Raw genomic sequence first — 13,609 nt, forward strand, 5'->3', positions numbered from 1 at the left:
ATAGCTTTCTGGTTACATACTCATCCACGTAAACGACGTGGAATTTTGATACTAACGATCGCTACGTTGACGATTACTCGATAAATAGTACAATTCTCAAGGCTGTCAATTCAACTAAGTACCTGGGTTTTAAAATTACGAGCAACTTCAGTTGGAAAGACCACATAGATAATATTGTGGGGAAGGCGAGCCAAAGGTTGCGTAGGACACTTAGAAGATGCAACAAGTCCACTAAAGAGACAGCTTACACTACGCTCGTTCGTCCTCTGTTAGAATATTGCTGCGCGGTGTGGGATCCTTACCAGGTGAGATTGAGGGAGGACATCGAAAGGGTGCAAAAAAGGGCAGCTCGTTTTGTATTATCACGTAATAGGGGAGGGAGTGTGGCAGATATGATACGCGAATGAGATGGAAGTCATTAAAGCAAAGACGTTTTCCGTCGCGGCGAGATCTATTTACGAAATTCAGTCACCAAATTTCTCTTCCGAATGCGCAAATATTTTGTTGAGCCCAACCTACATAGGTAGGAATGATCATCAAAATAAAATAAGAGAAATCAGAGCTCGAACAAAAAGGTTTAGGTGTTCGTTTTTCCCGCGCGCTGTTCGGGAGTGGAATGGTAGGGAGATAGTGTGATTGTGGTTCGATGAAACCTCTGCCAAGCACTTAAATGTGAATTGCAGAGTAATCATGTAGATGTAGATGTAAATGTGAAGCAGCAGCTGAGCTCATCCTGAAGCCTGAGTTCAGTGTCAAGAAGCGTAGCACTACATTGCCAACACATTTTTCGCAGTAGATGTTTCAAAAGGCAGCGCGGGATTAGTCGAGCGGTCTAGGGCGCTCCAGTCATGGACTGTGAGGCTGGTCCCGACGGAGGATCGAGTCCTCCCTCGGGCGTGGGTCTGTGTGTCCTTAGGATAATTTAGGTTAAGTCGTCTGTAAGCTTAGGGACTGATGACCTTAGTAGTTAAGTTCCATAAGATTTCACACACACAGATGTTTTAAAACGAGTTTTCATAAAACTACTAAATCTTTTACGACGTGGTCTTTGACAAAAAAACTCTCGACGAACTTGCCACTTCAGATTCGAACAAAATTCTAAGCTTTCGATGACAGTCTCCACATCGACATCAAGGGCTGTCTTAGAGTCGGCGAAAGAAAATCCCTGACAGTTTCAGTGACCTTGGCACGGCTTCTTCGCGCATCTACCTCAATCAATCGTCTAACGTGATTTTGTATTAAGTACCCACATATGGGAACTCCTCAGTGTGATCACAGCTCTACAGCAGGCTACTGTTTTTTGTGCTTCGCAGTTAAAAGATGGCAACAGTAGGATTAGCTCCCAGGGATATTTCCGTTACTGGCTCTACTATATGCCCGACAGCCGCAAAATATGCGAGTCTCTCATTTTTATGGCTAGAGATTCGATTGGCTACCTTGTATATGTCATGATGGAGACGGTGAATGCTGACGTGGTTGCTTCTGCACCTAAAGATTACTTTTGCAGTCGCTAGCCAGCGTCAGTTGTTGTGCCACCATTCATAATTGACGGTAAACATCATCTTCTGCGACCTATCTTTCTCAAGCATCCACTTCCATGCATTGCTGCCCTCACACAGTTTAATTTCCACGTCTATCCTAATCGCACAGTCCCAGTAGTTCCGAACATGAGTCAGGATCCTCGTCTCTTCAAATGTACTAATGTTAAACACAACAGTCACCAATAATCTTTATAGACTGCTGGACATAAGCTCTGCCACACTTCCAAAAATTTAGAAATCACCATGGTCCTCAGCTGAGATTATCCTTTACAGATTGCGTTCTTTCTTTCATTTTTCTGGGTGGCTGGTGGATTAGTCTGATTCACTTTCAGTTTAAGGCAATGTAACATCACCGGACAACATATCAGCTGCCCCATACAAAGAGAACGCTGATCGTTTTGGAGTGCGGTAGACAATGTACAGCTGGTGCCAGGGGGTCATGTTACCCTCTGCCACTAATGTAAGTCCTTGTAGTAAAGTAGTGTGTTTGTCACTGTGTTTTCTATATCTACATCTACATGAATACTCCGCAAGCCACTATAATGTGCATGGCGGAGGTTACCTTGCATCACTGTTAGTCATTCCTTCTCCCATTTCCACTTGCAAACAGATCGAGGAAAAAACAATTGTCTATGTTTCCAGAATTAACTTTTCACCCTGCAGCGGGGAGTGCGCTGAAGTGAAACTTCGTGACAGATTAAAACTTTATACCTGACCGAGACTCGAACTCGGGACCTTTGCCTTTCGCGGGCAAGTGCACTAGAGCCTATACCCTTTCTTCCAGGAGTGCTAGTTCTGCAGGGTCTGCAGGAGAGCTTCTGTGGAGTTTGAAAAATAGGAGACGAGGTATTGGCGGAATTGAAGCGGTGAGGACGGGTCGTGAGTCGTGCTTGGTTAGCTCAGATGATAGAGCACTTGCCTGCGAAAGGCAGAGGTCCCGAACTCGAGTCTCAGTCAGGCACACAGTTTTAATCTGACAGGAAGTTTCAGTTGTCTGTGTGCTTACATAAGAACTCTGATTTCCCTACTTTTTGCAGTCCTCCGAAATCAGCATTGTTGGCAATGGGATCATTATGGATTCTGTCACAAATGCTGGTTTCCTAATCTTTTTCCGTGGTAGTGGCCTCGAATCAGAGGAGAAATATGGGTCCGTCGGAGACTGGACGAATGATAGAATGGAGCTATCTGGTTTGGGATTGCCCGTGATCACACCGTGAATGAAGTTATCCGATTTTCTGGTATGTGTAAACATCGAATGTCTAGTGTCTACAAGGTATGTTGCCTCACTCTCAGCGATGTAACGTAGTGTAATAACTGTAGGACTTCAATATTTTTAACTTGGCTGCACTACAGCAACGGTTACAAAACAGCAAGTATAATAGACAGCCAACCAGTTGCAATAAATGGTGGTTTTCAAATAAACTTTACCATGGTTTCGACTGATTTAAACCCATCTTCTTCAGAAGAATTCTTCTGAGGAAGATAGGTTTAAATCCGTCGAAATTATGATAAACGTTATTTGATAACCACCATTTACTGCAACTGGTTGTTTGTCTATACACATGCTAATTGTAAGACTCGATCCTACTACAACTGGAGACGGGATGTCACGCGTCGTCGATATCTATCGGTTCCAGACCTTACAAGAATCATTGTAGTCAACAAATGCAGGTCTTTGTCAACCATTTTTTGGCGAACATTGTGGAGGGGGCACTATGAGATTGAAATTTGGAGTCGGGTAATTCGGAAATAGCCGTTGATCACACCGGCACGTAATGCGGCACTTTCAGCGGGCCAAACAACATAGAAACTGGACAAAGTAGCTGACTTTAGGAGTGTCATGCAGTCGGATGAGTCGCGATTTTACCTCTTTCCAAACTATGCAAGGCGTCGAGCGCACCGACAGTCCACAGTGTCTGGAGAGTGTAGTTGCGGCTGGAGGTGGTTGTTTGATGTTTCGAGAGAGTTTTACAGACTGTGACTCGGGCTCACTCTGATTACTATGAAAGTAGCGATGATTTTTCAGATTTTTTATATAAACATTTCTTTTGAAGAAACGTTGAAATTTCTCCTTCAGTGGAGTAAGGATGAGGCAGAATTTGATAGCCTCAGAATGTATGACCGTGTTCTATGAAGAATCAGCTGGGGTGCTGGTGTGGAGCTAAAGCACCCACTTGGAAAACATATGAGACTCTTCCTAATGGCAACCGTAAACTCGTCAGGAGATTTTGTTCCTGTCATGCTGTGCCCAATAAGTGTACGTCCTGCTAGCATCGCACTATGACAGTCCGAAAGACACACGTCACCTTACCTGTTATTGGGTGGGTCTTCGCCTTTGCGGCGTTGTTGAAAACATATGTTTCTACTGTTTGCTTTCCTCCTTTGTCCGGTGCTCATAGGAATACATTCTGCGCTCGTACAAGGTGATTAGGTGTCTAAAGTAGTCGTACGAACTGGTCTGACACGGCTGCAACATTTACACTCGGTTCGGCTGGCTTTTCGAGACGGCCTGATCAGTCGCGGAACAAAATGCGACGCGACCTGTCAACTTCAAAACGTCGTCCAAGATGTTGAAAACTGACCCACGACTGATTTTCAATTTTTCTACCGTCACATAGATTGTGATACGTCGATTTTAGAGAGCCAGTTCCTCGACATCTCTTGTGATGCCTCAGAGAGAGATGGCCTGCCACTTCGTTTTTCGTCATTCAGACAGTCACACACTAGAATCATCTGCCTCCCCTAAGCACTGAATCGTATAATGGCACATCGTTAGCGTACGCTTCCACTAGTGCAGCATGGAGCGTCGTTCCTCTTCATTTGAACGAGACCAATTGCAGCATTATATTGCACTTACATTCTCTTTGTTTTGGTTCGTCTGGTGGTTTGCTACAGTACTGCGTCACAGCGACTTTGGAGTGTATCTTTATTGTAGGCGTGAATCTTTCTACAAATAAGAGAGCTGTGAAACTTCATTGTAAATGACCAATAGCTGTTTGTTTTTATGCTCATTGCTATTAGTTTCCATCAGTAGACGATTATCAAGCCGAAGTAAAGCCTAATTACATTTTCACTACAACATTTGAAGTAAACAGCTTCGATGTGTATAGAAAGACAGAGCTTCTATTACAGTAAATAATCTCCAAAAGACATAGCTATCAAGGAGATTATTTATTCTAAGAGCAGTTACACTATGTGGTCAAAAGTATCCAAACACCTGGCTGAAAATGACTTAAACGTTCGTGGCGCCCTCCATCGGTAATGCTGGAATTCAGTGTGGTGTTGGCCCACCCTTAGCCTTGATGACAGCTTCCACTCACGCAGGCATACTTTTAGTCAGGTGCTGGAAGGTTTCTTGGGGAATAGCAGCCCATTCTTCGCGGAGTGCTGCAGTAAGGAGAGGTATCGATGTCGGACGGTAAGGCCTGGCAAGATGTCGGCGCTCCAAAACATGCCAAAGGTGTTCTCTAGGATTCAGGTCGGGTCAGGACTCTGTGGAGGCTAATCCATTACAGGGATGTTTTTGTCTTGTAACCACTCCACCACAGGCCGTAAATTAACAGGTGGTCGGTCGTGTTCAAAGATGCAGTTGCCATCCCCGAATTGCTCTTCAACTGTGGGAAGCAAGAAGGTGCTTAAAATATCAATTGTACCACGCAAAACTAGAAGGGGTGCAAACCCCCTCCATTATAAACACGACCACACCATAACAAGACCGCCTCCGAATTTTAGTGTTGGCAGATCACGTTCACCGGGCATTCGCCATACTCACACCCTGCCATCGGATCGCCACATTGTGTACCGTGATTCGTCACCCCACACAACGTTTTTCCACTGTTCAGTCGTCCAATGTTTACGCTCCTTACACCGAGCGAGGCGTCGTTTACCATTTACCGGCATGATGTGTGCCTTATGAACAGCCACTCGACCATGAAATCCAAGTTTTCTCACCTTCCGTCTAACCGTCATAGTACTTGCAGTGGATACTGATGCAGTTTGGAATTCGCGTGTGATGGTCTGGACTGTCGGCGGTCTGTGTCAGTCAACAGATGAGGTCAGCCTGTACGGTTTTGTGCTGCCTGTGTCCCAGCACGTTTCCACTTCACTATCACATCGGAAACAGTGGACCTAGGGATGTTTAGGAGTATGTAAATCTCGCGTACAGACGTATGACACAAGTGACACCTAATCACCTGACCACGCTCGAAGTCCGTGGGTTCTGTGGGACGCCCCATTCGGCTCTCTCACGATGTCTGACGGCTACTGAGGTCGTTGGTATGGCTTAGCTGGCAGTAGGTTGCAGCACAATGCACCTAATATGAAAAACGTATATTTTGGGAGGTGTCCGGATACTTTTGATCACATAGTGTATGTGTTTCTATGCTTACCGAAGTTGTTCCCTTCAAATGTTGTAGTGACAAGCTGGTTACGCCCTGCTTCGGCTTGATAACGGTCTTCTGATCGACACAGGTAGCGGTGAGCATAAAGTAAACATCGGATGGTCATGTACAATGAAGTTTCACAATTATTTGACGGCTGTAAAGCCTCACCTCATCACAAATCTAGAATAAGACAACAGTTACGTAAGGTAAATTTTTCGAGGGTATAATTAAAATTTTATGACTGCCCCCGTACCGCGCCATTATTCGTCTAGTAGAATTTTGGCCCACAAGCTGACAGAAAATTTTTGCTAATATCTCAGATGAGCGGCGCGTTTGGATTTTCATTACTGTGATAGACATCGTTACTGTGATAGTTGAAAACATCAACACATTTACAAGATATTTCCATGAGGAATACAAACAGTACATATTAAAAGAGGTGTGTCGTCTCTTGTTTCTTGAGAGGTTCGTTAAGAGCGGCATAATCTATCTACTGGTGAGGACTACTATAATATTTTAAATTATCTCGTTTGATTATGGTATAGACTTACGTAAATGGACTAACCTCTCAAAAAAGGGGCTGAGAAACTACTTATATCTTTTCTTGTGGGATTTTGCTCACTCTATGTGCAATGTTTTGCGACCCGGTAGCAGGTTTCCATACCAGGCTCTAAGTTTATATATATATATATATATATATATATATATATATATATATATATATATATATATATATATATAAAACTCCATCTGAACAAGCTTCGGACGGCACAGTGGTACCTCCCAGCCGCAATGTTATCACCAGCCGTTGGGGGGGGGGGAGGGGAGAGATACGTCATCAGCACACCGCTCTCCCGGCCGTTGTCAGTTATCGTGACCGGATGTGTCACTTCTCAGTCGAGTAGCTGTTCAACTGGCTCGCTTGCCAACAGCGCTCGTGAGACCCGGACGATCACCCAACAAAGTGTTAGACAAGCCGACAGTGCTTATCTTCGGCGATCTGACGGGAACCGATGTTACTACTGTTGCAAAGCCGTTGACAGTTTAGAAAACCTATCATGTTGAATTGCGCAACGGGCATTGCCATGGTATGGCGAAGACTGCGCCATGACGTTTCACACATTTGAATTATTACATTACACATAAGCACAATCTCTTACTTTTGTGAAAATCTACCTACCTGACAAATTTAACCTCTTTAAAATTTGAATGCATCGACTAGCTATCTTTTGGGGAATAATTAAGGGAGGTGGGTCATGTGGCGTTTTAGCACACAATAGCAGATCACGTGCGAATAAACGTAGATTTATGACGATCGGACTTGGATTACTTCACCAGCAAAAAAATGGTTCAAATGGCTCTGAGCACTATGGGACTTAACATCTGAGGCCATCAGTCCCCTAGAACTTAGAACTACTGAAACCTAACTAACCTAAGGACATCACACACATCCATACCCGAGGCAGGATTCGAACCTGCGACTGTTGCAGTCGCGCAGTTCCAGACTGAAGCGCCTAGAACCGCTCGGCCACCGCGGCCGGCACTTCACCAGCACTCCTGGTGCTATATGCATACGATATTAATTATGATCGGTCCCCTAATGGACATTGGTGTCGTTAATCACTTTCTTAGAGATGAATATCAGCATGGATTCATCACGAGTGTTTAGGATACGGACTACAGGAATGTCTAAAGGCTGAATAATTCTGTTTAACAAATTTACGTAATCAGTCGTATCAAAGACGTTACACACTACTCCACGGTAGGAACATTGACGTAGTTAAATAATCCCGATTATACATAAGGGTGTTCGTTTTAATGAGGAAAATTTGGTCTATCGAATGGAGTTACGCTCTAATAGAGAACCATTGTTTACGCCACACATGGTGTTCGGTCGAGACATAGGGCCAGGCTATGATTATGAAACCACTACAAAACCAATAAATAGTTCGAATCATGGCTCGGGCATGGATGTGTGCGATGTCAGGTTAGTTAGGTTTAAGTAGTTCTCAGTCTAGGGGACTGATGACCTCAGATGTTACGTCCCATAGTACTCAGAGCCATTTGAACCATTTTTTCAATAAATACCACGAACGAATACTACTAACAAGTCTCAGAGAGCGATTACTCAACTGAACTTTTAAGGAACAAGCACTGGAGACTATTTCTCAAGTCACAGGAACCTATTTATTATTACTGTTATATATTTTGCCCTTAAGACAGTGATTGAATTTTAATGTTTCATGTTTTTTCATCTTTTCTTCTTCTTTTTCTCTTCCAAAAATCTATTCATTCCTTGACTGTGTTCGTGTTTCCTTCGTTCTGTCCATATTTTCCCTGTTCTCTTCCTTTCTGTTACTTCAAATTTCGTGTTCATAATTTTGTTTGTGAATTTGTTTCTTTTATCTGTCATTTCTTTATTGACTCCTGCTTGTTTTAGATCTTCTTCTATTTCATGATTTAGTTTTTTTAATTGAGATCTTGACTACATCAAAAGTCCTCTTTGTGAGTCTGGTGTTGTTAATTCTGTGTATGTGCCCAAAGAATGTTAATCGACGTTTTCTGATTATGTCTGTGAGTCTGTCTGTATGTTCTTCATCCATGTACCACCTCTATGTATTGCTCCAAAAATTTTTCTAAGGTTTTTACGTTCTACGGTAGCTTTCCTGTCTTTGTGATGCCTGATGCCCCGACTGTGGTCGTTTCTGATGTATAGAGGGCTTCTGGTAGTACAACTGTATAGTAGTGACTGAGTTTCGCCTGTCCTGAGAGGCTTCTTTTATTGTATGGCGTCCACGTGGGTTTGTACGCTTTCTGAAGGTTTTCTGTACTTTCTGCATTAGATGCCTTGTTTGATCCTCTCATTTGTATGTATTCTACAAGATACTTGAATTTTTTCACTGTGTTAACCAATCTGTATTTTGTGTGCATGTCTTATGCATTGTTGTTCTTTCTTTCCATACACTGTATTTTCTCGTACGACATCTGTAACCCAGTTTTGGCAGAGACTTCATGTAAATATTCCAGAGCTTGTTGCGCTTCTTCTCTGTTGTTGCTGAGTATTGCCAAGTCATCTGCAAGTGATAGGTATTTTATGATTGTCTTGTTTGCACGTTTTCTTCCTAACATGATTCCTTTTACTTTTTCTTACCACTGCTTGATAATTTTGTCTATTCCTATGTTGAAAAAATGGTGAGAGACCATTTCCTTGTGTGGCTCCTGTATGTATCTCATATGGCTCTGAGATTTCTCCCATAAATTTTATTTTGGATGTGGTGTCTGTGAGAGTCTGTTCTATCAGTGCCCCAATTTTTCTGTCTATTCCATATTCTTCTAGAGTGTCAAAGAGAGTCTGCCTGGCAATGGATTCATAGGCTTTCTTAAAGTCCACGAATGTTACTACAGTGTTGTTCACCGGTCTGACCTTCAAGAGTGTTCGCAGGTTCCAAATTTGTTCACTACAGGATCTTCCCTTTCTAAACCATGCCTGGTATTCACCTATCTTTGTATCCACTTGTAGTTCCAGTCTATTCAGCAACACCTTGGACAGAATTTTATAAGTTACCGGTAATAATGAGATCCTCTGAAATTATTGTCGTCTGTTCTGTCACCCTTTTTGTGAAGTGGGTGAATCAGTGTGCATTTCCATTCCCATGGAATTTCCTCCGTGCTTCACATTTACAAGAGAATTTTATCACCTTTCGTTGTAATATTTTGGTCTGTGTGTTTCCAGATCTCGGTGATACTGCCATCTTCCCGAGTGGCTCTGATGTTCTTTAGTTGTTTTATAACCTCTCTCTGTGATTGTAGGACGCTTCGAGTCTGGGTTTGGTAGTGTTTTCGTGAGGTGTAATTTTTCTTTAAGTTTCTCACAGTTGAGTTTATCGAAGTATCCTTTTAGAATATTGCAATTTTCTTTAGCGTTTCTTTCTATGGATTCAGTTATTCTTCTGAAACAGATATTTCGAGGCTGATAACCCATTACATTTTCCCTGAATATTCTGTAGAAATTATTCGTATTACCTTTCTTGAACTCTTCCTCGATTTCATTTAGTATATTTCGGTCGTATACCCTTTTTAATGCTCTAATATCTTTCGATGTTTGTTTTTGGACTTTGTGGAAGCCTGCAATGTTTCTGTTGTTCTGTTGCTGCTAAACTTCTTCCATGCCTTAACTCTTCGTTCGACTGCCTGATCAGAAGTTGCACTCCCCCATCTATGTTTGCGTTTCCTGGGAGGCTGACCACAACACATTGTCTTCTGAATCGTCTTCGCCAGGTCTATCCAATTCTCGATTGTATTCTGATTAATTTCTTCAATAATTTTGCCTTGTTTATCTTGATGTATTCTGGATCTGGTCTTACAATTTTGTTCTGTGTTGTCTTTCTATGCCTTGGAATTGACCTAATCTTTACTTGTAGCAAGCGATGGTACGAATCGAAGAATCCTTCGCGAATTCTCACATTTGGCATTTCACTCGTATTTTTACTTCTTATGACTATGTGGTCTATTTGGAATTCTCCCCATATGTTTTTGAGCGTTTTATACGTCGTGAGTTTTCGTCTTGCTTTCTGAAATTGTGTCGACATAACTTTTAAGTTAAAATTTTAAGAGTACTTTATGAAATGCTCCCCATTCTTGCTTGTACGTTTGTGTGCTGTATGAGGGCCTGTGCTTTGCTCGTACTTCTTCTCTTTCCTAGTTGTACGTTGAAATCTCCTAGTACAATTTTGACGAGTCTTTCTGCTATTTTGTTAGTCATTTTTTCCATGTCTTCCCAAAAGGCTTCGACTTTTTGTGGTCTCTTCCTGTTGTGATCATTTGTAGGTGCACGTGTGTTGATGATTGTGTATCTTTTGTTTCCTGATTTGAAGGTTATTATGGAGATTCCTTCTGGTACTCAGCTGAAATCTGTGATGTTGTCTATGACAGATTTATGTACTGCAAATCTGTGCCAAACATTGTGGATGTTCCCCTCCTGAAAGCAGGTTTTCCTTCGTATATCCTATAATTTCCGTGTTGAAACGGTTCTCGTCCGTAAAACGCGTCTCTTGTATTGCTAGGATTCTGACGTGAAGCTTTTTTAGTACATAAGTAAGCTGTTTAAATTAGCGTATCTTAACCAGTGTATTGGTGTTGAGCGTGCCAATAAAATGTTTGCGAAACGGCTTCGAGAAACTCCGACTGTTCTCTATTTCATGATGTTCCTGGTCCCCCAGAATCCGATGACCTGGAAAATCCAGTAAATTTACTGGGTTCTGGGTAGTGGGTATCTTTCCCGTGGTTCCATCATGATTTTTTCAAGTCGAAGGTGGTACCGCCCATATCTTGGAGACTTTCCCCTATCCGCCACCTGGGTAGGCGCCCGATGGGGGATATAACAACCCCACAGGAACCTATTTATATTACGAAAAAAATTTTCAAAGTACTTGCTCCGATGTATCACGAAATGATGCAGTAATAATTGGTATAAGTAATAACCTTGGCAAGGTCATGCAGTTCCAGAGACAATAAAAATTAAAGATAAAGCTAACATTCGCTTCCCAGATTTTGGCAATATCAACATGCTGTGTCAAAAGAATTCCCTTGGACCCCTTAATACATTGTAGCATAAATTCATCAGTATTTCATCTCAGAGAAACGACATATGGATAACGTTATGTTGTATATATACGCATTTGAATCGATTAATTGGAAAAAGTGTGATGTGCCCGAAAATAAATTTTTCTGGAAACACAGAAAACTGTTTCACTGCGCAGTGGGTTTAATCATGGTGTTGCGGAGTTGCTACGTTGCAACTGGCCACAGAGTGAAAGAGTATATTCCATTACACATACTTTACCCATCGAGTGTCGTCAGTAACCTAGTAATCCATTTTCTAGAATCTAGAGATATTTCTGATGCAACTAGCGTTCTGTTTGCAGCAGAAGGATTTTATTATCCAAGTTAATATTACTCACATTCGTTATAACAATAAAAGACTGCGTAATGAACATAAAAACTTATTCATTATGTACCAAATAAACGTAATTTGAAAAAAAGTGGACATAACCCCTTTTACAATACACCTATTTATTTAATAATTTTTTCATAATGCGGGGCTACAGTCATAATATATTTCTTTAAAGTCAGTGCCGTCATTAGACTGTTATTTATTTACATTGTTACATTTGCACATACACAATCATGATTTCGGCTTCAAAGTACCATTATCAAGTGTTTTAAGTGTTATAAATTGCCTAAGATGGCATACTGTCGTATTAAAATACACTATGCCATCTTAGGCAATTTATAACACTTAAAACACTTGATAATGGCACTTTGAAGCCGAAATCATGATTGTGTAAGTGCAAATGTACCACTGCAAATAAACAACAGTCTAATGGCGGTACTTACTTTAAAGGGACTTATTTATTTATATATTCTTTAAATCTAGTTCGGAAGCTCCGTCCTGACTGACCGCTACCTGTACTGAGTTGGAGATTTTGTCTTTGTTGCGTTTTGTGTAGTGTGACAATGCATCACATAATTTATTACTGGCGGAGAAAGCAACTCTTGCTTTATATGGTGTCACTTCATTAGCATATTTTTCATGAAAAATCACCAAAGTAGATAAGGCATGCTGTCGTGGTGTATGCCTGATTGATGTTCTCTCTCTGTCTATTTCTTTCCTAACTTCTGTCTATGGGTGCAACTTAAAAATCGTTTGCAGCTACTGTGTGTCTAATTATTCCAATTTCATTTTGAAGCATTTCATTGCTTAATAGCATTTTGTGTGTTCCGTGCAACATGGATCTACATGCTGCTAATTTTTGTGTCTCAGGGTGGATGAAGAAGCATGGATGTTTACATCTGTAGTATGTTTTCTGTAAATGCAAAGCATATGTTCACTGTTTCTTTCTGGTGAAGGTGATGGTCAAAAAGTTTACTGAATTTTGAGTTTCATATCCATATGTGAACTGAATTTTCTTGTGCAAGCTGTTGAATACTTGCATTATGCATCAACGTTTTTGCTAGTTTGCCTCACTGGTATTATTCATGTGCATCCACACAACTCTTATAAAACTTAATGACTTGTAGACCCAGCATGCTGCTGTTCAGTAATTGTTTGCTTAAGGTGGTTTAGGAAGCTGTTACTTTAGTCCCAGGTATGCTGGAGCTCATTGCTAGACCATTTGGTTGTTTGTATACTTTACCATTGAAGCAACAAGTAGTTGTAACTCGGTACTTTCAAACAGGTCAATGAATTCAGTAGTTTCACCCAATGAACACTTTTTGTCTTTTATGAAATTGTGTTTAATATTTTACACAGCTTCATATATGAGGATATTTATGTGTAATTTGATATCTAGTGGTTACAACTGGCAATTGCTACAAACGGGAATCTTTTGTAGCTCATGATGCAACTTTTTTCAGCGGAGTAGTTTTCTTCAAATTTTTGTATTTCATATTTTCTTTTTTGCTATACTGATATTAATAAGTTCGTAAGAAAAAAGGTTGCAAGGAATTAGGCAAATATATATTTGTAACTTATGTCTCTAATTCGCAATGTAAGCTAAGGTTATTTTGGAGATTCCTTCTGGTACTTAACTGAAATCTATGATGTTGTCTATGACAGATTTATGTACTGCAAATCTGTGCCAAACATTGTGGATGTAACTTCGACTTAAAAAAAGGGTCTATATC

General features: G+C 41.2%; 1 protein-coding gene across 1 annotated transcript in view; it reads left to right on the top strand.

The window, feature by feature from the left end:
- Positions 1-13,609, top strand: part of LOC124805331 (venom carboxylesterase-6-like) — a 140,096-nt gene that overhangs the window by 50,164 nt on the left and 76,323 nt on the right. The window lies entirely within an intron of this gene.

This window comes from Schistocerca piceifrons, chromosome 7 (assembly GCF_021461385.2).
Source record: "Schistocerca piceifrons isolate TAMUIC-IGC-003096 chromosome 7, iqSchPice1.1, whole genome shotgun sequence".
Classification (NCBI taxonomy): Eukaryota; Metazoa; Arthropoda; class Insecta; order Orthoptera; family Acrididae; genus Schistocerca; species Schistocerca piceifrons.